Genomic DNA, 9,629 nt, shown 5'->3' with positions numbered 1-9,629 from the left:
CACCCACCGATGCCATTTTACCACCTTCTTTTGTCACGGTTGTAAAGCAAAAACCGTTGTCATTGAGTGAACCAATGGTCCGCTATGGGCTGGTATTGTTGAAAGCTGGAAATAAACAACTGGTTTTTGGTAAAACTATCATAGCGTGAAACACGGTGTCACAAACTGACTCGGCTTCATCGTTGCTTGCACCCAATTTCAGCTGGCAGTTTGCCAAACAGAAAAGGGAGGGGGCGCTTTTTTTGGGGGGGGGAAATTCTTAAGGAGTCGGGAGGGCTAAGAAATGCACGAGATCCTTTTGCTGCCTGTGAAACATTATCCACCAAGGCCAAGTACCGAGAAATGTTCAAACGGCACAGACTGTTTTCCCAAAACAAAAGCACTGCATGTGACCGTTCAAAGTTACAACAGCCCTGAAAATTGTGACTTATGACCGTTTTTCACAGTTACGACCTTTGCAGCATCCCTGTGATCACGCAAAGTTCAGAGGCTTGGCAACCGGTTCATTTTTGACTCTTGCTGTGTCCGTGTGTGTGTGTGTGTGTGTGAGTGATGTGATCCCCTTTTGCGAACTTCTGACAAGCGAAGTCAATGGGGGAAGGCACATTCACTTACCAGCCAGGTTTACTAATTTATCAACTGCAGTGATTCACTTAACTACCGTGGGAAGAAGGGCCCTAAAATGGGGCAAAAAAACTACTTAACAAATGTCTCGATTAGCAACAGAAATTTTGGGCTCCATTGTGGCCGTAAGTCAAGGACTAGCTGTAACTGGCGAACAATGAACTGCGGGATGGCCCTGGGAAGAAAAGGGAATTTTGCCTACGCCGGTTTTTATAGGAAAACCTCAGAACTGACACCTAGATGGGATCTTTCACAAAAGTCTTACTCTTAGTGAACTCTTTCGGACAATGATTTGCTTTTTAGAAAGGGCCAACTGGGATGGTTGACAACAATCATATGGTCACACACACACAAAAAAACACCTTTAAATGGCCATAAATGCAGGCCGATTGCCAAAGGCCCAACATCTGTTCATTGGACCGCAGGTGGAGGTGAGTCTGTCAGAACTGGGTTGTAAGTACCGTATATACTTGAGTATAAGCCGAATTTTTCAGCCCACTTTTTGGGCTGAAAAATTCCACTTCGGCTTATACTCCAGTCAACAAAAAAACTTACCGAGGACTTGTGCGCGGCCGAGGCTTTGGTGCTTCCGGGATCGCGCGCACCTCTCCCAAGCCACCGCCATCCGGAGACCTGCCGAAGTTTGGGGAGGTTTGGGGAGGTGCGCGCGCACCTCCCCAAACCTCCCCAAACGTCGGCAGGTCTCCGGACCTCCGCGCCTTGCCTGCCTGCTTCTTTCCGCAGCGGAAAGAAGCAGGCAGGCAGGGCGCGGAGGAACGGAGACCTGCCGACGTTTGGGGAGGTTTGGGCGCCTCCCCAAACCTCGGCAGGTCTCCGTTCCTCCTGCCGACCTTTGGGGAGGTTTGGGCGCCTCCCCAAACCTCGGCAGGTCTCCGTTCCTCCTGCCGACCTTTGGGGAGGTTTGGGCGCCTCCCCAAACCTCGGCAGGTCTCCGTTCCTCCTGCCGACCTTTGGGGAGGTTTGGGCGCCTCCCCAAACCTCCCCAAACCTCGGCAGGTCTCCGTTCCTCCTGCCGACCTTTGGGGAGGTTTGGGCGCCTCCCCAAACCTCCCCAAACCTCGGCAGGTCTCCGTTCCTCCGCGCAGACCTGCCGACGTTTGGGGAGGTTTGGGCGCCTCCCCAAACCTCGGCAGGTCTCCGTTCCTCCTGCCGACGTTTGGGGAGGTTTGGGCGCCTCCCCAAACCTCGGCAGGTCTCCGTTCCTCCGCGCAGACCTGCCGACGTTTGGGGAGGTTTGGGCGCCTCCCCAAACGTCCCCAAACCTCGGCAGGTCTCCGTTCCTGTTTGGGGAGGTTTGGGCGCCTCCCCAAACCTCGGCAGGTCTCCGTTCCTCCGCGCAGACCTGCCGACGTTTGGGGAGGTTTGGGCGCCTCCCCAAACCTCCCCAAACCTCGGCAGGTCTCCGTTCTTCCTGCCGACCTTTGGGGAGGTTTGGGCGCCTCCCCAAACCTCCCCAAACCTCGGCAGGTCTCCGTTCCTGTTTGGGGAGGTTTGGGCGCCTCCCCAAACCTCCCCAAACCTCGGCAGGTCTCCGTTCCTCCGCGCAGACCTGCCGACCTTTGGGGAGGTTTGGGCGCCTCCCCAAACCTCCCCAAACCTCGGCAGGTCTCCGTTCTTCCTGCCGACCTTTGGGGAGGTTTGGGCGCCTCCCCAAACCTCCCCAAACCTCGGCAGGTCTCCGTTCCTCCTGCCGACCTTTGGGGAGGTTTGGGCGCCTCCCCAAACCTCCCCAAACCTCGGCAGGTCTCCCTTCCTCCGCGCAGACCTGCCGACGTTTGGGGAGGTTTGGGCGCCTCCCCAAACCTCGGCAGGTCTCCGTTCCTGTTTGGGGAGGTTTGGGCGCCTCCCCAAACCTCGGCAGGTCTCCCTTCCTCCGCGCAGACCTGCCGACGTTTGGGGAGGTTTGGGCGCCTCCCCAAACCTCCCCAAACCTCGGCAGGTCTCCGTTCCTGTTTGGGGAGGTTTGGGCGCCTCCCCAAACCTCGGCAGGTCTCCGTTCCTCCTGCCGACCTTTGGGGAGGTTTGGGCGCCTCCCCAAACGTCGGCAGGTCTGCGCGGAGGAACGGAGACCTGCCGAGGTTTGGGGAGGTTTGGGGAGGCGCCCAAACCTCCCCAAACAGGAACGGAGACCTGCCGAGGTTTGGGGAGGTTTGGGGAGGCGCCCAAACCTCCCCAAAGGTCGGCAGGTCTGCGCCGAGGAACGGAGACCTGCCGAGGTTTGGGGAGGCGCCCAAACCTCCCCAAAGGTCGGCAGGAGGAACGGAGACCTGCCGAGGTTTGGGGAGGTTTGGGGAGGCGCCCAAACCTCCCCAAAGGTCGGCAGGAGGAACGGAGACCTGCCGAGGTTTGGGGAGGCGCCCAAACCTCCCCAAAGGTCGGCAGGTCTGCGCGGAGGAACGGAGACCTGCCGAGGTTTGGGGAGGCGCCCAAACCTCCCCAAAGGTCGGCAGGAGGAACGGAGACCTGCCGAGGTTTGGGGAGGTTTGGGGAGGCGCCCAAACCTCCCCAAAGGTCGGCAGGAGGAACGGAGACCTGCAGAGGTTTGGGGAGGTTTGGGGAGGCGCCCAAACCTCCCCAAAGGTCGGCAGGAGGAACGGAGACCTGCCGAGGTTTGGGGAGGCGCCCAAACCTCCCCAAAGGTCGGCAGGAGGAACGGAGACCTGCCGAGGTTTGGGGAGGCGCCCAAACCTCCCCAAAGGTCGGCAGGAGGAACGGAGACCTGCCGAGGTTTGGGGAGGCGCCCAAACCTCCCCAAAGGTCGGCAGGAGGAACGGAGACCTGCCGAGGTTTGGGGAGGTTTGGGGAGGCGCCCAAACGTCCCCAAAGGTCGGCAGGAGGAACGGAGACCTGCCGAGGTTTGGGGAGGTTTGGGGAGGCGCCCAAACCTCCCCAAAGGTCGGCAGGAGGAACGGAGACCTGCCGACGTTTGGGGAGGTTTGGGGAGGTGCGCGCGATCCTGGAAGCACCGAAGCCTCGGCCGCGCGCAAGTCCTCGGTAAGCTCCGGGCGGTCACTTGCTTCGCGTCTCCTGAGGGAAGGGGGGGCGACTGGAGCGGGCGTGTTTCCTCGCCTGCTGGGCGCCGCGATTTGCCCGGGGAACGCACGGGCCCCGAATGGCAGCGTGGAGCGAGGAAGCGGACAGCCAGGGCTTCCCCGAGAGCCGTGGCCACACAGGGTATTCCTGTGTATTCAGGCTTGCAAAATGGCGGATCGAGCCTCTGCTGGCGGCAGAGGCTTGCAGAACGGCGGATCGGCTTATACTCGAGTCAATAACTTTTTCCAGTTTTGGGGGGTGAAATTGGGGGTCTCGGCTTATACTCGAGTCGGCTTATACTCAAGTATATACGGTACCTCTGAGGAGATCCACTGTAACTTTGAACAGTCACCAAACAACAGGCCGTAAGGCGAGGACTAGCTGCATATCTCACCTGGTGCCATAATGAAACTATAATTTCGTATGCAGGTAAAAACCTTACGAAGTTTTATAAGAATTTAATCCAGGAAACATAGACGAGTTCTGGATATTTCCCCACTAGAGACAGTTAAAAATCCATTTTTATTTATTTTAATCCCTGCCAAATCCCGAGCTGTCTTGGCAGCCTTGTTGGCTTTTCTTATTTATTCCAAGCTTGGCCTTGAATAAGTGCAATGTTGTTGTTTTTTTGGACATTCTCATAACAGTTAATTTAAACAGTAATTGAAGACAATTTTGGTCTTGGCCTTGCTGGCATTTCCTAAGTCTGGTTGAGATAAGTGGCGGTCTAAATTGATCAATTTATTAATAAACTGATTATACATAAAATAAATGCAAAAACCAAGTACCTGGATGTTTCCATAGGAGCCTGCGCGAGCCCCTGAATGATTATTTCCTTCTTCTTATGACCATGATAAGCCTGGCTTAGATTGCTCCTAAGTGCTATTAATATTGCTATTGTTGTTGGGGTTTTCTTTTTTTTTTACTGGTGGTCCTCGACATACGACCACAACCGAGCCCAACATTTCTGTCGATAAGCAGGACAGTGTTTAAGTAAGTTTGGCCCCATTTTACGACTTTTCTTGCCGCATTTCTGAAGTGAATCACTGCAGTTAAGTTTGTCAACCCGGTCGCTAAGTGAATCCATGGCTGGTCGAAAGGTCACAAAAGGGGATCAGATGATCCTGGGCCGCTGCAACTGTCATAGGTACATGCCAGTTGCTAAGCGTCCAAATTTTGATCATGTGACCATTTGGGGGGGAGGGGAGAGGCTGCAACGGTCATAAGTGTGAGCCAAGGGGGAAGTCACAAGTTGAGGACTAGCTGCCTCCTAGGCTTACCCACCCAGAATCGCAACCGCCAGATGGGCCGCCCTATAAATCAACGGCCCTAACACATAAAATATTTTTAAAACTTAATTCTTTGAACCCCCTCAGGTTTTTCGCAGCAAGTTCTCATCACAACCCACCGGCAAGGTAGGCTAGGCTCAGAAATGGAAAGGGGGATATTTACCACCACTCTACCTCCCTCCCCCTTTACCGTCCGAGAAGCGCTGCTGCAGATCCCATCATCCACGGCTCCCTCCTTCGAGAGAAAGCCTGGCGAGGGAGAGGAAGGCGGGCCGCGCCGGGAATCGAACGCGCGACCTTCCGCTCGGCAAAAGCCGCCAGCGACGCCGCGCGTGGAACTCCTCAGAAGGACGAGGGGGGAGGGGAAGCACCGCATCCGGGTCCCGCCACAGGCTGCCATGGCGACGCGCCAGACCTTCCCAACCCCCCCCCGCGCCTCTTTTTGCAAAGGGGAGGGGGCGGTGGAGAGGAGCTATTACGAAACGCGACTGAGGAGTTTTGGCCCTCGGACCTGCCGCCGCCGCCGCCGAAGTCCAGGCGCGCTTTATTCTCCCGGAGGGAGCCAGTTAGCACACCCACCCTTTTGCCTCCTTCCACCGACCTACGAAGCGCGGCTCCCCACGGCCCTTTCTCCGCTCTTCAGGGAGTTTCCACCGCCCAGCTTACTAACCGTACCGCCGCCCGCCGCCACGACTCGGGCTTAATATGGCCGCTCGCTTTTTTTTTTTTTTTTTGGTTGCTTCCAGAGCAGAAGCCTCTCTCTCCGTCGGCGTCTCTGTGGTCAGTTCTCCCTCTTTGATAGGAGCTGTAGTTCTCAGCGTGCTCGGGAACGCCAACCGGGCTGGCTTGGCGGATCCCGCCTGGGAACTCGCCTTCCCACAAAGCCACGCGGCAGAGGAAACGCCCTTCTCGAAAGGTAGCCAATGAGAAGCCCCGCTTTCCCTCTTCCTTTTCTCTCTCCCCCCTCCCTCCGCCCCGCCTCCAACCTTCAGAAGGATGATGTAATGGCAAAGCGGGCGAGAGGGGGCGGAGCCTTCCTTCCCTGCCTTGCAATTCATTGTGCAGTTTTCCCCAGCCCGGGGCCGCCTTCTTCCCGGCTCCTGCTGCTTGCAGCACGCAGGGCAGGGACCAGCCGGCTGCAACTCCCAAAAGCAAAAGGGGGCGGGAGCGGGTGGGTTGGTGGGGAGGGGAAAAAAGAGAGGAGAGGAGAGGGGGGGCAGAGGAAAAAAAATAAAAAAAAATAAAACCCAACCCTCCCCACCCCCACCCTCACCCCCAATCCCGAGTTTGCATCCTTCATTCAGGAAGCTGCTTGCAAGCTTTTGGCCCCTCTACGTCCGAGTGACTTGCTTTCAAAGCTGGCTTCTTTCTCCGTTTCTATTCTTTTGCACAAAAAAAGAAACCACAAGGGCAGGGAGCGGCAGTCCCCAACCAGGTGAGTCGCCTCGTTTGCTTTCTTTATAGATAGATAGATAGATAATAGATATGTGTGTATTGGGGGGGGGGGCGCTGGGTCTTTCCTGGATCTCCTTTCTCTCTCTTTTTTTTTTCTTCCTTTCTTTCCTTAAATCAACTTGGGTTGTTTTGAGCTGCGAAGCCTCCCTTTGGCTGGAGTCGTAAAACGGGGGACGCTTTTTCTCCTCTGGTTTTCTTTCTTTTTTTTTTTTTTGGTGGGGGGTGGGTGGGAAGGAGACGCAGCATCATCGCCCCAAAGCCGGAAAATTGGTAAAGGATATTCAGGCTTGGCCTGCCTGAGGAATGCAATGGTCCTTTCTCAGCTTCTCGGCCCGAGAGTTGATCCAAGGATCTATCTTCCTTCCTTTCTTCCTTCCTTCCTTCCTTCCTTCCTTCCTTCCTTCCTTCCTTCCTTCCTTCCTTCCTTCCTTCTTTCCTTCTTCCTACTATCCTTCCTTCCTTAGTCTTCCTACTATCCTTCCTTCCTTAGTCTTCCTACTATCCTTCCTTCCTTAGTCTTCCTACTATCCTTCCTTCCTTCCTTCCTTAGTCTTCCTACTATCCTTCCTTCCTCCCTCCCTCCGCCTTCCTACTATCCTTCCTTCTTCCTTCCTCCCTCCGCCTTCCCATTATCTTCCCTTCTTTCCTCCCTCCCTCTTCCTACTATCCTTCCTTCCTCCCTTCCCTCCCTCCCTTCTTTCCTTCCTTCCCCCCATTTTCTTCTTGGGAAGGAAATGCATGGGAAGAAAATCCCGAGGTGTACTTGGCTGCAGAAAGCGCATCGGGCGGGTGTCATTTCCTTCACCGCTCCTTCCCGCTTTCTTTTCCCTTCCAGATGTTGGGGTGGCGTGGGCGCCTCTGGGGCTGCTGGAGGAACGGGTGGCCGTATCGATTGCGGGTTGCCGGGTGGGGGTGGGAGGGAGGGAGGAAGGGAGAAAAGGACACGTTGGATGTCTTGTGTGTGGGAAATGGGGGGTGAATTTATGACACCTTATAAAACCGGCTCCTGGTCCTTCTCCGTCCTTTTTCATTGTTTGCTGCTTTGATGTTGAAAAGGCTTCCTAAAATGAGAAGACTGTGGTTTCCCCTTCTAGCTTTTTTTCCCCTTTTTTTTCCAAAGCTGGCAGGTGTGTTAAGATTTTATTTTATTTTATTTTTAAAAAAGCCAGCTTCTCTAGCAGCTCCGTGTTGTTGAGTTTGTTTAATCTGGAGTAAACCCCAGCGAGTTCAGTGGCTCTCTTAAACATCAGCCTTTCGCTCCCTCGCTTGCTTGCTTGAAGTGCTTTGCCTTTGGTCTTTGCTCAACCGACCTCGCAGTTGGGTGTCAAGGAGGCTACAATGGTAGGAAGACTTGGCCATAAAGAGACCCCTGTAAATAACATGGGATTTGGCTGTACTGAATGTAAGATCGATTTTGGAACGTATGTACCTTTCTATTTGAGCATTTCAAAAAGGTTGCAATCTAACAGAAAAAATTGCAGGTAATGAAAAGATGCCTGCTTCTGCTGGAGCTTTGCAGATGTCTGAAAGAACGGTCAGAAAATTGCTTTTTCCCCCCCATTTCTGCAAGTATTATTCTTTGACCCTCCAAACTTTGGTGGGTTTCCAATTCATCCTAGTCGAGCAATAAATGGGAACTGAAGGAGAAATGCTGCTAATCGTGGGTGGGTCCCATCTTTTGCTGAAAGGACATCCAATGCAGTTCAACAAGGAATTGGCCACTAGTTCTGAAACTGTGACTTTGAAAGACAGGCTTTGCTGAGGAGAGAAGAGCAAACATTAACAGAGCAAAGAATAGAATAATCTTGGCTGCTCAAAACAGCCTGGGGAAATTCTCAGTGGATCTTTTCACTCTTTTAGAAAAAGTCTAGAGGTTTTTTTTTCCAAAGCTGGCAGCTGTGACCACTCTTTGTTTAGTTGCAAGGAATTGCTCTGAATTCTTCTAACCATGGCCGTGTCTCCACAGTGAGATCTTGATGTGTTTGTGGTGCTCAGAAATCCTGACATCCGACAGCATAAACCTGCCCTTTAGGATAGGGCCGAATTTTAAAGAAGGGATAGTTTAAGGGGCAGGTTTTCCAGATTATAAAATGGGCCTGGTTTAGACCCGTGTTTCTCAGCCTTGGCAACCTGAGGCTGTATGGACTGCAGCTGGCTGGGGGATTCTGGGAGTTGAAGTTCACACATCTTAAAAGTTGCCAAAGTTGAGAAACCTTGGTTTAGTTGGATTCTCTTTTTTCTGTTTTCCTGTTTCTCTCTTGAGGAATGAGATGGCAGTTGATATCTCACAAGAGAGAAATTATTCTACCACTTGGAACTCTGCATTTTACAGGGCTTAGGAAATTTGCTTCAGGAATATTCATTTTTGGCTCATCCCAAATCCCTGAGTGTTCAGCATTGGCACACCTGTGCAGGTGGGTGCTAAATGGCTTCTTTCCAAGCCTATTAACAATGCTCTGTCAAAGGCAGAGCCTTGGTGGAGCAGTGGGCTAATGCCTCCTTAAGTAACACCAGCTGCCTGCAATTAGTGCAGGTTCGCATCCCACCAGGCTCAAGGTTGACTCAGCCTTCCATCCTTCCAAGGTAGGTAAAATGAGGACCCAGATTGTTGGTGGCAATTAAGCTGACTTTGTAATAATGCCGCTTGGGGTGTGTGTCAAAGCCCTAATAAGCAGGCGTATACATAGAATGAAGGCTACTGCTAAGTTTGTAAGCCGCCCTGAGTCTTCGGAGAAGGGCGGGATATAAATGGAATTTTAAAAAAAAAGGCTGTGGATGTGACGGAAGAACTTAAGATCTTACTCACCCTTGCAAGCTGTATTAGTCTAAGGCAGCTTTTTGTCCCAAGGGGGCCTCCAAATATGCATTTCCAGTTCAGTTCCCAGAATTCTCAGCTCTTGCTATGAGGCCTGGAGAATAATGGGTGTTGAAGTCCATGCATCTGGAAAACAGCTGGTTTGAGCAAAAGCAGTCTGAAAAATGTTTTTCTTCTGCCACTCCAAGGGGTGAGTAACATCCAACCTGGTCCTATTAGCTGATACTCTAGTAAAATCAGCATCCAGTCATAAATACAATCATAAATAGGAGATGGTTAATATTGCAGACTGACTCTGCCCACAGCCAGGAGTTCGATCCTGACTGAACTCAAGGTTGACTCCGCCTTTCATCCTTCTGAGGTCAGTAAAATGAGGACCCAGATTGTTGGGG

General features: G+C 53.0%; 1 protein-coding gene across 3 annotated transcripts in view; it reads left to right on the top strand.

Moving 5' to 3' along the window:
* The first annotated feature begins 5,862 nt into the window (after positions 1 to 5,862).
* The window catches only part of RAB30 (RAB30, member RAS oncogene family), a 52,884-nt gene continuing 49,117 nt past the window's right edge, over positions 5,863 to 9,629 (top strand). For all 3 annotated transcript variants that reach the window (XM_081327885.1, XM_081327887.1, XM_081327886.1), the window contains exon 1: positions 5,863 to 6,402. The gene's annotated coding sequence lies outside the window, so the exon portion shown is untranslated. The remainder of the gene's footprint in view (positions 6,403 to 9,629) is intronic.

The sequence above is a fragment of the Vipera berus genome, assembly GCF_964194415.1.
Source record: "Vipera berus genome assembly, chromosome: 4".
Lineage (NCBI taxonomy): Eukaryota > Metazoa > Chordata > Lepidosauria > Squamata > Viperidae > Vipera > Vipera berus.
Note: the sequence above shows the minus strand (reverse complement) of the source record. Positions and strands in the feature narration are given on the sequence as shown.